This window comes from Phaethon aethereus (assembly GCF_964289735.1).
Source record: "Phaethon aethereus genome assembly, chromosome: 8".
Lineage (NCBI taxonomy): Eukaryota > Metazoa > Chordata > Aves > Phaethontiformes > Phaethontidae > Phaethon > Phaethon aethereus.
Window position 1 is genome coordinate 17,656,530 of NC_138584.1, and position 17,338 is coordinate 17,673,867.

Sequence of the window (17,338 nt, forward strand, 5' to 3'; positions counted from 1 at the left end):
TTCAGAAACAGGCCATCTTTGTGAAATTTGTCGGTGTTGAAAAATATAAGTTGCTTTAAACTTTCCATTCATCTCAGGCCTGCTCCTCCTAGACTATTAATGGAAAAAATGAGTCTGTGCAGGAAAGTGTCTTTGTGCTCTGGATCTACCTCCCAGCTCTGAATAATTGAGAGAGTTTATTGAATACAGGCATTAGCAGTTAGTCCCTCCTTTTAAAGACTCCAATCAGTTCTCATCTTTGAGTGCAAAGATAGAAAATGATGCTCTCTCCAGAGACACCAGTAACAGAAGAAGTCATTGTCAAGACTGAGAAGATTTTGCTGAGGCAGTTTCCTCACACAGCTCTAAAACCAATTACTTCCTGTGCTCTACGCGCTCGTGGAGACCTCCTCTTTGATGCATGGCATAGGGTAAAATAAAGTGCACAGTCTTCATTAAAATGAGTGTTGCTCCCTGCTGTGATTAAAAAGAAATTCCTGTGTATGCCCCAATGACATTTGCATTTGTCCCAAACCCATGCAGATGCCAATGTACAGGTCGTATTTGTAATGGTTTTGCTGAACACAGGATATCCAGAGCACCCCATCATTCTGTGTGTGAACTCCATGGGGAAAAGAGGCACGTGCAGGCAAAAGTGGATATGAGGAACAGAGTCGGAGAAGAACATGATCTTTCTAAAAGAATGCTTTGCGCCCTTCACACATACATAGAACAGAGCGAGCGATTTGCGACCCAGAATTCAATGGCATGTAATTAAAATCAATAGAAAATTGACATTACAAAACCAAAACAAATTAAAGCACAAATGTAATCTCTGTTTCTCATTCTGGCATTTGAAATGGAGGATTTGCTCTGAAGATATACTGTAAATAGGCTCACATATACTGGGTATGTCTTAAGCCATCTTTCTTAATACAGCTCAATTATCATTCCTTACATACAAAAAGGGATGATCTACTATCTTCTTGGCCAATTTGCAGTATAGAGTAACCTGGCCTGACTCTGATCACATGCTAGTTTTACAGAGACGCCTTTACTTTATCATAGTGGGATTTATTCTTTATTAGCATCCTAACAACTGAACAGGAAACGTCATAACTTCATGCAAAATCAGGTCCTGTGGACACAATAAGCCTCAGAACTCTGCAACTTCTCCATTTTAAATGTCCTGTTTTTCATAAAGAGAAGTAGAATATGCAAAAGCAGAATAAATCTATCCTATTCTCATATTTTTCTATTTTTGACATGTTACTATCTTTAGTAGTTATATACGCTGCAGGGCAAACAAATAATTTTAAACATTATTAAACTACCTATTTCTTAGATAAAGTCATATTGTCATGCCTCTGAATGTGATATTGTCAAACCTCTAAAATTGCAGAACATCCAGGGAAAAGCCATACTGATGGTGGTGTTTTTTCCTTCTGGAAACATCATCAGCTCAGGGCTTCATCTGACCCAGTTGTACACGGGACAGCTCTTGTTTACATCTAAGATCAAGGGTCTTCCTTTTATTACCCAGTTTATTTTTTGTGGAATTGAGCATCTAAATTATATAAGGCTGATATGACCTTTACTTACCAGTGACTGGGTTCTCCAATTGCCTCAGTGGACCTTGACATTGTCGTCACCAATACAACAGATATCCAGTTCAAACCACTGCATTCTTCCAGCCCAGCTTTCCATTGCTGTTTGTCCTGGATGCATTAGTCTTGTAGAGCTTTGAGCATTTTCAAATTGGTCCTTCCCACCTAGAGAACTACTGAAAATGATACCTTGGCAGACAGACAGTAAATTCTGATGAATGTCAGATACAGTATTTTGTAAATGTGGCATCACTACCATTAAACGTGTTTGTGCATTTTGAGTCAACCAATTGTGGTCTTTCAGGAATTATTCAGAAAGTATAAAAAAATTCAAAAATCAGAGAGTACTTCATACTAATTCACATCAAAATCATTCCAGAACTGACATTTAGTACCTGCAAATTGAAGATTTTTATTTCCCACTCCAACCATGATGGGCAGACTCTTCTGTATTGTTCGTGCTATGATGTCTTACCTCTTTTGAAACACCTGCTCCTGCCCCAGGTCAGACATAAGACATGGCTGATAAGGATGATTGCTTCTGTATTTCTAAGGCCTGGGCCACAAGCTCAACTCCAGACATGGACAGAAATGGCAACCACCTGTGGCACCACTGGCAAACCCATCATCATACAGTAAAACTGCTTCTTGTTGCCTGACTGCCCTACACCAGACACTTGGATATACAGGATTGTCCTGCTGCTGCTGCCAGAGAAACAATTCAGCTGTGTGCTGTTGGGAGATACTGCTGGAGGGCAGACCTCAGCTCTGCTCCTTCTTCATCTCCTCCCCTTCCTATGGGATGCAAGGCTGGGCTTCAGCCTTGGCCCCAGCCGCTCATTCTTGGGGTGACAACATTTAGGTTTTCTAGCCTTGCTGAGGAGCCCTGAGCCAGCTCTGGCTGCCACACATCGTGTCCGCAACACATCATTGAGCCCATGGCTGTGAAGTGCAAGAGGCTAAGATCTAGAAAGCCCTACAGAGGCACTGGGTGACTTAGGTTATACCTAGTTATCCTGATAGACCTTTGTTCAGGATCTGCACAGAACCACGTCACTTACGTTCACAGCAGGAGGTTTTTCTCTTACCCCAAGGAAATCTTAGGGTCCAACTCTGTGCTCCACACTTACAGTCATGGTCATTAGAAAACTTTTTCTTTTTTTTTTCCTTTTTTTTCTTTTTTTTTTCCCCCTGGGTAGTATCAAAACACCAAGTTTTCTTACAAACCGAGAAATTAGTTACAGAATATGAGATGAAACTCCAACCCTGTTCATGTCCAATTCCTGATTACAAAGATTTCACCGAGTTGTTTCAGCAGAACTCACAGTTCACCAAACCCACCAAATGTTTAAATCAGTTACATCACAACATATAATAGTCCTCATGCTTCAAAAATATGTTTGGAGGCTGCCAGAAAAGCAATATGATTTGAATGTATTATTTACTATTCTGGTTTTCACCAGGAAAGTTCATTCTGTCTTCAGAGTGACAGTAAGAAACAATTACTGAAAAGGGTACACAGTTCTCTAATTTAGTTTTCAATAGTTGATGAATGAAATGGGAAGCGCTGACCACAGTAGGTTTCAGAAAAAAGTCATTTTGGTAGACTTCTGCTCCCCTCTGACAAGTAATACACTGAACAAGGATGGTCCTACACAATGTCTATCCATGCAAAAAGCTTGGTTTCTTATTATTGTTGAACACAGCAGAAATCTGCCTGCTCGGTCTGAGCAACTGTTTCTCAATCAATAATTAAGTAACTTTAAGGCCTAGATCTATACAAAGATATTGATATTTTCACTGAAAATGAATCAATATGAACAGGGTAAAGCGTCTGAGTAAGCCTTTTTAATGGCAGTGTTTTGGCTGTGAGAAGTAAATTAATTGATTAAATGAACGACAAATATTGGACAACCAAAGTAAGTCTTTTCACACTTTCACAAACCTTTCAAGCAACTAATTTCAATTCTTTTCTTTGGTTCCCATCTTTTTTCCAACTTTGTATTTTTTACAGAATTTGCAGGCCTTCCTGTGAGTATGCAATGCAAATTACATCTTTTTTATTTTACATTAGTAAGAAGAGTTGGGTGAATTTTGGCAAAGGAAAAGAGCAACCTGAGACTTACGGAAGGAAGGGCATTTTCTGGGTGATAAACTGTAAGGCATCCTGCTGGCCACAGTGAGAGAAAGGAGACACCTTTGGTTTGATGGACAAGAAATAGTTCTGGATAGGTGTTTTCTACCATCTTCTTAAGAAACATATTTCCAGGAAATCCAAAGTAGTTGAACTGGACACAAGGACAGCTGTGTTTAGCAGCTCCCATAGAGATGCATCTACTTACAAAAACATTGACTTGCTCCCACAAGCTTTCTGGGCTCACAGCGCCCTGGTGCATCTGCACCAACTTCACTCACGTGAAGGCTGTGCCCGCACGTGAAACCAGAAGTGCCCCATCTTCTGTGGGTGAATTTGTAGCAGTTTGCTGAAGGTTTGACCTTAGGGCTCAGGCCAGGGTAGCGGCAATTCTCTCCCAAGCTCTGACATCTTTACAGCTCTCTCCAGAAACAACAGCAGAAGCTCCCGGCCAGCAAGCCCACTCCAATGACCCACTTGACATAGTAAAGCCCCAGGAAACACTGGGGCTGCAGGGTTGGCTCCGATTCTAGAGGCTGATTGCAGTGAGCATTTTACATCTTCTTGAAGTAGGACTGTGTGTCTGGAGGGCCACCGGTTTGAAAAACTCCCCAGCAGTGGGAAAACCATTGTGGTCTGCAGCCTGCCAGTTGAGTCTTTCATGCTACTGGGAACAGAGAAGCAGGAGGGGGCAACAGTGAAGACGCCAAGAGAGAGAAAAGTGACTCCTTTCTTCCACTCACACTTCTTTCTCAGGTTCAGAGCTAATAAATCCAGTTCAAGGCAATGCTATTTTAATTGTTGGAAGCAGGTACAATATAGCCTCACCCAGAGCCATCCCCAGAATGAGAAGGGAACAGACACCAAAGTTAGGGCATCTCTCTTCAGGTACATATTTACTGTGCAAAGGGAGGGGAGAAATGCAAATGGGTAAGTGGGACAGTAGAAATGTCATTTTTATTTGTCCAAACACCCTTCTAGTGGAAGAGACAGTTAGCTTTCCGAATCTCCCTAGCCTTTCTTTTTCCCTTCTTGTTCCCTTTTACCCTTTTCTCCGTTTTATTCAAGTTCATAGTTTTTTACCATTAAGTAGTGATTTCTTTTATCGTAAGGAAGCAGGTCAAAGAAACCTAAGCCTTGCACGGGCCCCTTCTGTGTATGCAGCAATCAAGTGGCAGCATAGGTTCTTGGGCCATTACTTTTGTTGCTGGTCATAGAATAATTCTCTGCTGCCCCATAGCTCCTGTGAGCTGTTGCTGGGACTTCAATTTTCTGAAAATAATTTTTGAGTTGTTTTGGGTTTTTTTATTATTATTATTATTATTAAATGGACACACATTCTCATCTGTAAAGGTTGAAACTCCACTTTTCCATCTGTCTCTGCCCTTTTTGGGATTGTATGTCCCCTGTGGTGTGCAGCTCAGAAGTGTTCACTTATGTACTGGTAAGAAAAAAAACAAGAAATGAAAAGAATGAATGTGTGTCAGAATGGAAAATATTGAACTACAAAAATGACCTCAAAACTGCACAAAAAACTTGCATGATACAGGCAGATCCCACTCATAAATAAATATTAATCTTCCTTGCATGTAAAATTGAAAATTAATGTTGGAGAGGGCACACAATCCACTTTTCAGTGTGAATATGTTTTCCCCTTTCTTTTTTTAACCAACATTCAGCACTTCAAAATCACATGTCCCATTTTAAGTACTTGAGATGTGCTTGGTTTGGCTACTTTAAAAAAATCCTATTTAATATTTATGTAACAATATCCGATGATTCCTGATGTGTTTCAATTTTAATCATATCTTAGTATCACAATTCTAGTAAAAAGTATGCCTTTATAGCTGTTCAACATGGCACAAATAGATAGATATGACTTCCCTATCTCCAAAACAGTAAAAATCACATTGCCTGACACTGATAAAACTTTGTTATTTTCAGAGCACAACCTATGAACTAATTAGCCAACATTTACAGCTCCCCAGACTGGCTGGAATATTATTTCACAGACATCCAGATCTACAGGAACAGCAGGAAAGAAAATAAAAACAAAAGCAGAATGCAGAGGGAGGAAATCTAGATGAAACGTGAGATGTTGCTTCGTCATCCTGGGTGGGGGAATTTTGTCTGGCACGAGGTCTGTTCCCACCCTACGCATGCATCTAGACAGGGCGAGTGTGAGACCTGTTCTGCCCCGTTCCTAACACAGAGCATCAGCCTTCAGCTGCAACGCCGAACTCAGAAAAGAGGGGTGTTGAGTGCAGGTTAGGTTCCCTTGCATTTTGACTTTCCCAGATCTATTTACATTTCCTCAGGAATATATGACATTAAGGGATTCTCCACCGTGCAGCTGGCAACTGAGAGCAAGACCGCGGGCTGCCCCTTTGCTCCACCACCTGGGCAGTCCTCATCTCGTTTTGGCTGCTGCTGAAGGCCAGAGCACTTTTGCAAATCCCCATACTGCCAGTCGTCTTGGGAGCAGAGATTGTTCTCTGCAGCTGGGCAAAGCGCCTGAAATTGCTGGGGCAGCCAAAACCACAGCAACAGTTTACTGAGTACTTGCAACGGTAGTAGGCACCACCAGTGGAAATTGTACTGGTGACACACCTTGGTGTCAGCCTGTGACCTGGTTTGAGTCTTGACAGGCAAAAGGCGCAACTCCTCCACGCACACCACCTCAGCTGAGGAGGCCATATACGTTGCAAGAAGCCCTTCCAGCATGTTCTGTGGCTGCCTGTGTACCGTGCTGGTGGGACAGCCCTGGTGTCCCTGCTGAACCCTAAGGGCAGCCTGAGCCCAGCGAGTTTTAACATCCCTCTGCAGCAGGAAATGACTGCACTCTCCTAGGGACCCCCGAGTCCTCTTTTCTGTTTGACCCTGGCACTGCACAGGCAGCTAAAATGCTGGAGGCTGCACAGGAAAACGTGTGCTGGACGGTGTTCCTACGTGAGGTTCGCTCCTAAGCAGGGCGATGTGTGACACATGACACAAGATAGTGGGTAAAGGGCAGTTAATCCCTTTACTGTCACAAATCAGCAAGAAAGAAGGAGTATGAGTAGATGTAAAAAGCATGCTGAGGGGCATGAAAGAATAAGTATCGCCCTGGATTCTACCTAGACATTCCTGGACTTACCTCCATGGGAGATGTCTGATCATCTCAGTTATGGCCTTCTCAACTACATGCAGACCCTTCTCACCACCTGTCCCGCATCCTGTGTGTGAACAGTATTAGTGAGGACAAATGAATTACCTGGTCATTTTGCCTGTTTTTCTTTGTGGAGAACAGAAAATAGTATGGTATGAGTGAAAAAACAATTATTATTATAGTTGTTGCAAAATTCATTAAAACAATGCTTCTTCACTGCATTTCAAACATGGTTCCCATAGAGTTTTTAAATAGCTTTTGTTATTAGTCAAATGAAATACTATGCGGTAATCCTTTAACTCTCTTGTGCCAGATTATCAGTTATTTCAAGGAAGTGTTAAAGTCTCCATCACTGGCAAAAATGAATTATGTTTCCTTTGTCAAACTTGCATCAACATGCCTATCAAGCTGAGCTGGAAAAGACTCTTTAACAGTATGGTGTAGGTGCTGCTGTTCGTCATAGTGAATGCACCTGAATCTAAATTTTGCACCTATAGTGATCTCTCTCTCTTTCCCTCTAGTTTTTATTTTCAGCCAGATTTTTAGAATAGTTTGTCACATTACAATCTACTCTAAATAAAATCTCATAATTTAGCCCTTTCTTCTCAATTCTGTTAATTGGTAAGTCTGATTAATTAGTAAGTCTGATTCTCCCAGACAGTACTTCTATTTCATTTGATCATCATGAATCATCTTATTTTTTCTATCTATTCTCTTTTATGTAGCTTTTAAAATACTCAAGTAATTAGAGCTATATAATAAAGGCTGGAATACAAGTAAAGTTCACCCTGTTTGGGGGAAGTAAGGTGGATTAGCTTATCTTTTCAGGTGACTTTGGGCCTCATTCTGTGATAAGAACAAATTTCCTCCATCATTTGTAAATATGCAATGAGACACTGACACAAAGTCCTGACACATTAATAATTTCACAAAGTATTTGAGAGAACTACAGTGACCACTCACGTACAGTTTTCAGCTTTGTAAACAATGCAGACCCATTCCTCTACAGGTTGTAGCTGTTGCTTCAGATGTGGGAAGAGTATTCTAGAAAGCCAGTTCTGCCTGTAAATGAGAAAAACCAAATTTCAGTAAGATCCCTTACAGGGATTTCTGTTCATCCTTGCTGTAAGAATGTGCTTATTTTCAGTAGTCTGTAATGGGTGAAAGAAATGTGGCATCAAGATGTTTCACGTATAGAGAGAGACATCAGAATCTGCCCAGTTCATTTCTGTCTAACCTAAAGAAATGGACAAGCTAATACATCACATAAATTTCACTGATGAATGTCAGGACTCTGTTACAATACAAACCCATAGAAAGCACTGTAAACAACATCAATCTTTCTAAAGGCAAGTCTGAGACGAAAATATTATTACCATATCCAAGGATGGAGACAGTGCGTGTGCTTAATAACATAGAAGAGCCATCCCAACCCAATTTTAGCAGGGAATCAAAACTCTTACAAACACCTTTTTTTCCAGGGTTCCTAAAGGAAATACATTCATCATTTATACACCCAGCCAGTATTTGGCAAGAGAGAGCGTGCTGACAATCTGAAGAAAAAGCAAGACAGATTGGGATGACAGCTGACCGGAGAGGGAGCACACATGAGCCGTGCCTCTCAGGGTTGGGGTGGTGAGCAGAGCTGGCTCCCAGAGATGGATTCCAGTGCTGTTGTGGGAACACCTCAGCTGTACCCAGGGCAGAGTCTCCACCCTACAGCCAGTGGCAAACCTGACATTCTTCTCCAGCAGAGCTCCGATTTTGTCTCATGGCCCTTATTTATCCCGATAAATAAAATATCAGTTCAGAACACCCAGCAATGCCTCATTTCTGTTTAGTTATTGAAGAAGTATCAAACAAATCCAAATGGGCAGAGACACTGTTCCTGCAATCACAGGTGACTCCGAGTACTTCAGACCCAGAGAAATTAACGTTAAATCAAATGACAACACAAATAACCATGAGGTCTGGAGAGGAGGACCAAATCACAGGGAACGATGCAGTGAAATCAGTACTCTAGAGGGACTTCATGCTACAGAGGCATGAACTCACTTCAGAGTCACCAGGCTTCTGAGAAACCCTGAGCACAGATAAAACCAAGGGACTCTGAAATTCATCCTGAAAGATGGTCATAAAACTGTTAGACCAGATCACCTACTCATCTACGTCACTAGGAGCACAGAGATTTCACAGAGCCAAGAAGCTTAGATTCTGCCCCAAGATGTTCATATACAAAGAACAGTTTAAGAGTCTTGGACCAAAATAACTTGCTTAAAGTATCCTGTGGAATACAAAGAAATAGAAACTCTAAAATCAGGGAAGAAATGTTATGCTGCCCATGAGAAAATCATGAGGTGGAGATACCACAGCACACTGGATGTTTCCATTAAATTATTATTTCTGTAATAATTACTGAGCTTACTTATAAACACATAGCATGACCCAGACATAAAAATATTTCCCCTTTTCAACTAAATGAAGGACATACCCCACTGTGGTAGACCTTGACAGGGGTATGGTTTCATCCAGCTTCCCTGGTATCTCTTTTGCTTCTTCCCTGCATGAAATGCCCAAGAATGTGGAATAATGGAATGGCAAAGTGATTTACTTGGGAAAGTATAAGGCAAGAATTTACCAGAAGTTTTGCAATAAACCAAGCCCTTCTTTAGAAGGTAGAACACAGAAGAGAGCTGTGTATTTAGAGGAATAAGGTCAGAAGCATAAAAAACCCCCATCCTTCATTTTAAGCTTCCAGGCATAAAGTTGTGTATATATAGACTGCAAATAGTCTCCAGATGTTCTCAGATACTTCATTTTGCTTTCCCATCTGTGTGGGGTCCAGTTTTGATTTCCTCTGGAGGGAACAGCAAAACTTTTACTGTATTTTAGCAGGGCAGAATGAGTGCTTAGCTTTTCCACCAAGCTGCCTGGGACAAAACCTCTACACCTGCAAACAGGACATTCTGCTTTTCAAATTTATTAAATCCAGCTCTGAGTTTGTGGCACAGATTTGAGGCTAACATGCTGTTTTATTTCTCTTAACATGACTAGATCCATGAAGCGTGCATGTGCGTCTGTGTGTCCCCTCTTGTACCCATTTCTATTGCATTTCACATTTCTGTCAATATAGCCTCCAATATTTGAATCCACTGATAGAACAGATGCAGTAATTGCAAACAGCTGTAAAGTATTACTCATCTTGCTAATCAAAATGACTTTCTGCTAAATAAACCATGAAAAAAGCTTTTCCACCATCAGTGAAGTGGAGTGGAAATGATACAGACTGTAAAGAGTCCACCATGGAAGTAAAATCAACAGATCAAGTTTTCCTACAACAATGATTCTACGTGCTAATGCACATTTCCAAAATTGTTATAGAAATTTCTCTATGTTTAGAAAAATGAATTTGTGTAATGACACAAACGTTCCTCCAGGTATTTTACATGATACCTCCAGATACAGAAGAGCTTTGAAAAACTGCTTTATGCTTTGTCAAGATTCATAATCCAAGGGGAGGTAATTGCCCCATATGGTTTTTCTAGATGTGCATTACACGCTATACTGTTGGGGTTTTTTTGGTTTTTTTTTTTTAAACTCAGGGTAGTATATATCCACATCAAACGTGACAAGATGACTGTTTTTGAACATATGGGAAGCATGGGAGAGGCTGGTGAATCTCAAAAAAAAGTTTGAGGAAAAAAAAAAATCACTCCTAAGTAAAACTCATGGCTGATAACTTTAGTCTTTCATTAGTCTGTCCCCTAATGAGAAAGCTCCTTTTCTAGCTCATTGTGCTTCAGTTATCCTATTTTCTAAGTCATATTCTTTAATTCTTAAAAATGCTATTAGAAAAGATATCATCTCTGGTTATATACTCTTCCTCTATTCCCTTATGCCACTTAAGCACTTATTGCTGTGGGCCACTCCAATATAAAACACTCCAGAGGAAACAACTTAGCCCTGAGTTATTTCTCTCATTTCTTTGGGTCACACTGAATTAGGAAGTAAGCAATCTTCTCCCACAGCTTTCTGGTACCATAAATGATTTGCTGGGACCCTCAGCTCTTCTGTTATGAAATGTAACTAGAAGTTAAAAGGCATATAAATTACAGATGTGCTAATTTTGTGGAGCATGATGAACTTCCTACTACCAAGTTTATGTATCTGCAGAGAGGGGAAGAAGAGGGAAGAGTAAATGAGATACGTGTCTGATTATAGCACAGAAGCAGAAAGAGTAAATCTACTTCCTCTCTGAAACACTTTATGTTCTCTAGCGCTAGATGCAGTCTGCACCAAAGGACTCAGCAAGTTCTCCAGATCAGTTGCCTTTCTGCCCCAGTTTTTCCCTCCCCAGGTCTTTTTTCTCTGCCTTGACTCTTTTCTACTGTCACAGTCATCTATCCACATTCAGTGCCTTGGCTGCAGCAGCGTGACCCAGTCACACCCAAGTCACCCCAGGAGAAGCACTGCAGAACTTCAAACCACAGCATCGCTGCCACAGGCAAAAGAGACTGTAACAGGGAAGACAAGGTCACTGTCTAGGGTAACATAATCTACAGGGTGACGTAATCCTCCCTATTAAAAGGGTCACTGTAAGACCATGATAAAGTTACTTCTCCCATGATATTCCCCTTCTTGAGGCTGACAGAAAGCATCAGAAGAACTGCTTAGAAAGTCTTCACCAACTCACTCTGTGCTTCATTCATTTCTCCCTCTTGTTCTGCCCACTTTCCAAACAGTTCTTCGATTTTTTGAGCACGGAATGAAAATGGAGAAAGGGGCACCGTTTTATCAGAAGCTGAATCCTTCTGATAAAGCACATCGTGTACGGCTGACATTAAGGTATGTCAGCAGCAAGGAATGAGGCTCAGACACCTTCACATCTCTAACTCCTCTCAAACTCTTGGTAGCAGCATGCAGTTTTCACTTACACACAGACATTTCCACACTACTTGTGGTTGCACCGTTTGCAGGTTTCACAGCTAGTGAGTGCATCTTCCCACAGTTACTGGTAGTAGCAGTACGCCTATTTTACAAATAAACAGAAGGCTACAAAGACCTTTCTGGGTGAGTGAATTGCCATCCATTGCAGTCATCATATGATACCTCTCAAAGAACTGAAGCTGCATCTTAAATGTGCTTGCCTTCACTACCCCAACTGGAGGCTGCTCCACAGCCAACATTGCTGCTCAGACAGATGCGCCCTTCCCATTCCAAGCCTATGTTTATTCGTGCTTTGTTTAGTCTAAGGTAACAAGGCTTAAAATTATATGGCCTGTTTTTGCAGGCAGCAACGCAGCAGAGCCAGGCCTAGATCTCAGCCTCCCAACAACCAGCAGGTTTCAGAGGTTTTTTTACTGTCTGCCCTCACGCAGGTTTTCAAGAAAGCCGTGCACAACTCTAAAATGTCAGCGCAGACTTTCTAAGTCAGTGTGTAGCAGTGTAGGGCAGAGAATTTATCTTTTCCAATTTCTCTCCATCTACGAGTCTCAGAACAGGCACTGCGGCCCTTTTCCCTGCCCACTGAATTACACATCTTTCACTCTGCAGCCTCAAAGCAGTCTCCCATTGCTCTGAAAAAAAATCCGCCAACTCCATTTCTCACACCTTACAGCTCCTTTCACGGTAAAGCCCCAACATGGGCCTCATTCAGGCTCTGCTCCAAATTCAGCAACTTCATCCCTACTATCCGAGTTGGGGCTTCTCCTACTAGAAGTTTTCAACATGTAACACCTACCTTAAAGTGTGAGAACTGAATGAACAAGCTCAGACCTTCATGGAGAAATGTGAGATGGTACTCCCAAGAGAGGCCGAAGAGCAGGAATGGAGCTTGTTCCCGAGACAGAACTGGCGAGCGGGAAAAGGAAAGGAATTTCTGGAAAAATACCTCCTTTAGGAAAAAACAGAAGTTATAACACATTTCTGTGTGATTTTGTCTCCTCTTACTGACACTGAGAGCCCTAGACAGACTGCAAGAAATACAGGAACTCTCAGAATAAGACTGTGGTGGTCCTCATTTAGGAAGAGCTCCCTTACTGTGGAAGAAAACCCCAAGAACCTTCCTGAACTGAACAAGAAGCGAACCCTATACATTGCCAGCATGGTATCCAGGAAAAAAAAGATTACACAATATGCCCTTCACAGTCCATTAGCAATATTTGTGCTCATTACCAGTGAGATGTGTTTCACGTAGAAGAGCCACTTGGGCAGGAGGGGCACTTGAGGTAATTAAGAATGTATTTACATTTTATAGAGCCATTGATGCCCTTATGTCCAGGGAACCCATATTAAAAGTGTGCTCAGGGTATTTTCCCTATCAATAAATATTAAAATGGTTAACCTGCACTTGGTCTGCTAGCTGGCTGCCATGGCTGCGAGCTGTTAGCAAGCAGTAAGAAGCAGACAAAAGCATGTGTCAGACATGAAACCAAATTTCCAATCTATCTCTCTTTTCTGGGTAAGTTTCCATTTACATTTATGTTATACATTGTCTTATTTTTATGAATGAAAAAATAGAGTAAAAAAATGGCAAGAGTCTCAAAATTGTGATGGTAACAAATAAAAAGAGCTTTTGATTTAAATGCACTTTTTACTAGAAAATTCGCTTGGAGTGATCTTTCATTCATTCAGTTCTAGAACATTTCCCTATCCCTCTGAAATCATCAAGTGCAAAATGGCTCAAATAATATGTGTCCATTTATTTAAGTTCTGGCTGTGCCTATTCTTATTGTTGTCCCAGGGTGTTCCTGCTAGACATAAGCCTAGGAACAATAACAGCAATCTAAACTTATCACAAAAATCACCTTAAGAAATGTGGAAAGTAACAGGAATTAATCAGCTGAACAGGCAGTCTTCCATTGCAACCCTTGTTATTTAGACAAGTGCAGCTAATATACATAATGTAGCCATAAATAATTAAGTAAAATAAATTACAGCCCAACAAAGTCCACATTAAACAAGACAGGCCTCTCTGAAAACCATGCGGGACTTACTATGTGAAGATCAGAGTAAAAAATGAAAGAGCACAGCTCGCATGATCTGTCTGTTGCTCTAATTTTTAAAGATGACACCTAATCATTGTAGAGACTCTTGCCTAAGAGAGCTGGAGGATGATAGAGCTGAACTGAGTCATAAAACAGTATGAAAATGAAAAATGAGAAAGAAATGAGCATCTACATTTTGCATCATGCTCATGTGGTAACTCTTACTGTCATGACTCACAAACCCAACAGAAAGAATAACTCCACCTAGAGCTGTAAATTCTGGTCAGCTCAATTATTTCACATGTTGCAGCCCAACTTAAGTTACTCAGAGCAAAGAAAGGCAGATCCCTGATGCACCCTTCTGTATTGCTGGACAGGGTGAAAATAATAAATCGGTCATTGGGAAACACTGTGTTTCCTGGATAAGAAACAGCATATTTCATATTCTTCTCTCATAGCTGCCTCTTGATGGCAGTAAATGGTTTTACCATAGCTGTCATGCCTCAGCAGAGAAGACCTGCAAGCAAAGGAGTCTACTTCCACTCACATTCACGTCACCTACAACTCTTTCTTCCATGGCGGCAGATGTCCCATACCCTCCTGGCTCTCAAGCAGCAATAAACAGCTTTATGACTTGTCAGTTTTTTAAAGACTACTGGGAGCCTTTTGCTGCGAACCATCAGGCCACATTGACCTAGCCCTAGTGGCAAGTCAGTAGTTGGGAAATTATTCTGTTTTCCCCAGATAATTGCACTGGGTCCCAGGAGTGGAGATGTGGCATTTCCAGGGCATCAGAGTGCCTTTCAGGAGAATCACATCAGGTTTTGATGTTGCTGACTGTCTGTTTCTCCCTCAAGCACTTGACGTTCTTCAAACAAACAAAAAAAAGCCTTTTGATGCTTAGGTTTCTTTTTAATAGAAGTGGGAGGTGGATTAGAAAGTCAGTAGTATCTCCCTCTCTCTCCAGAATAGGCTTTGTGACCAATGGAGTGGAGGAGCAAATGACACAGGCCTCTTCATTTTTTCCATAGAAAGATCTGACTCCCACATCCTCCAGGTCTGTTTTTTTCCCCTTGGATTAGTCTGTTGTAAAGAGTCTGTGGCTTGATCTTCAAAAGTGCAGCTCTCGCTGAATCGGGGCCTCTGAAAATCCAAGCCTTGATATCTCAGCACCTTGAAAAAGGACCTGCATGCAGAGAGGAAAGCAATAATGATTAACAAGCTGCCTTCTAAATGTAGAAACTATCACCCAGAAGTGGAGTCATGGTGCCTGCGTGAACTGCTGCCCAGCATCCTGCCCAGCTTCCTTCCTGGCTGGTTGGAGGGAAGAATGCAATTTGGACAATGAACATGGTGCTTTCTGGAGAATTTTCAGTCCAAGTAAATGATCTTGCACCAGTAACAATTGTTTATCTGATGATAATTCAGGACTGGACTGGGCCCAGTAGGTGCAGTCCACAGTGAAAGGCAATATGGAGCCGACTCACCCCGTAGCAAGAGGATGGGAAAACATTTCCAAACACACGTTCAGCATTGCCCATTTTGGAGGGATGCTGAAAGAATTTTCTTCAAGCATCTGCCAGCTCTGCTGGTTAGCAAGGCTGCACGGATGCAGCAGGAACCTGCCTTCCTCCAGTTAAAACTCCCGGCACCTTCTGATGTTCCTGACGCGCTGCGCACGCTGTGGCCACGGGTAGTAGGAAAGCCTTCCCATGCTGCACACACGTACCATGCGCACGGAGTCCTGCGCTCGGGGTTGCACGACAGTCTCCCCAGAGTTTAACTGAAGGGCGCCCTTAGGACTCCTAACCCACTGCTAGCCGCAAGCATGGCTGGATCGATACCCTGCCCATGTTTTACATCGGGTGACAGTGGATATTGCAAATTACTAACAGAAGAACAGTTATTCTAAAGGATGGAGACTAAGTATTTGTCAAGGGGTAGTGACAAACTGGGGCTGAAGGTACTAAATAAAATGAGATCAGATTGGGAGAGGACTAGTGGGTGAGGCAGACATTTTTAATATGAGTGTCTTGATACAGGAATATCTCTTGCTAGAGTTTCTGAAACCTGTTATTCTATCATACAATGACATGGGTGAAGAGTCTTACAGAACATATTTTTGTTTGGTACAGTAAAACTGCCAGGCTATCTGCTAGAATTTATTTCTGATTTGTTTTGAGGTTCAAGAAAACTTACCAACCGAAGATTCAAGCTACAGTTCTGTCAAAAGACATTTACATTACCCCTAAGCATTTCAATTATACGCACCAGACAGAACTGCAAATTGTAAGATATACATAGATAAATCAGATAATATGTGGCAAATAAGGCATATAGCAGCAACATTAGCTTGCATATCAGAATCTTAAAAAGCAGACACAATTAAGAGACTAGACAAAGAAATAAATATCCTGTGAACCTTTCAAAAGGCCAACCACATTGTGTTTATTTTAATATTGTTTAACAGTAACACTTAATAAAGAGAACATCATGATTGTGTGAACTAAATTTTCAGTCATAATGAATGCTACAAACTTAACCTCCCAAGTTTAAATAGGCTACAATGCCTTGGGAGAGATGCAAGAGAAATTATTTGATAAAGGTGACGGTTTTTCACACCTGAAAATAATGTTTTTCTTCCAGGCTCTCTTGATCAACAGTCTGTAGCCACACATTACAGATATAATCTCAAGACCTTATGGTGTATACTTGTCACTACTTGCATAACTTACTAGGGGCAGAGGATGACAGAGATTTTGAACATAATTTCCCACACTACAGGAGATAAATAGACTACATTTGAAGAAGGCAAGAAGCAGCTATGGCCCCCGGATAACAGAAAGTAAACTTCAACCAGTTTCTGCATCATTTATTCAAGAAGTATAGCCTTGTCTCCTACAAAATGTAGGCATAAGTATCCTGTGCAGCAAGGATGTGTATTTGATTTAAACAATTAATTGCACAGGAGTGGATTTCTGTTATGGCTTTCCTGGCACAAACTAAAATCGTTACATAAATCAGCTGGAGAGTGGCAATTTTACCTATATAAAGATTGATCGAACATTCACAGCTAGAGTTTATCCTGTTCCCCATACTCATCAATATAGAAGCAGCTGTGATCTGAAAGCTTTTCTGGGGTAAAAGGCAACACTGAGGAGCACGCTGAAAGAAAACAATCATCATATCAGAGCTATTCCCCAGATCATTTTTAGTGCTACAGTTCCTTCTTTATCCATCATGCTTTCTCTGATTGCTATTCATTTCCCTATTTAATGAATATTGTAATGAATACAACACACTTAAAGATGCAGTGTAGATATTAAAAAAAAAAAAAGTATGCTTAAAACTATCTATCCTGAGAAGGAATATTAGCAGCTCCATGAAATGATGCTCTCTTGTTACCATGATAAACGTGTATCCAGTGATAAGATTTAATGCAAAATCCAGTGTACATAACTCAACAACAAACCTAAATCATGTA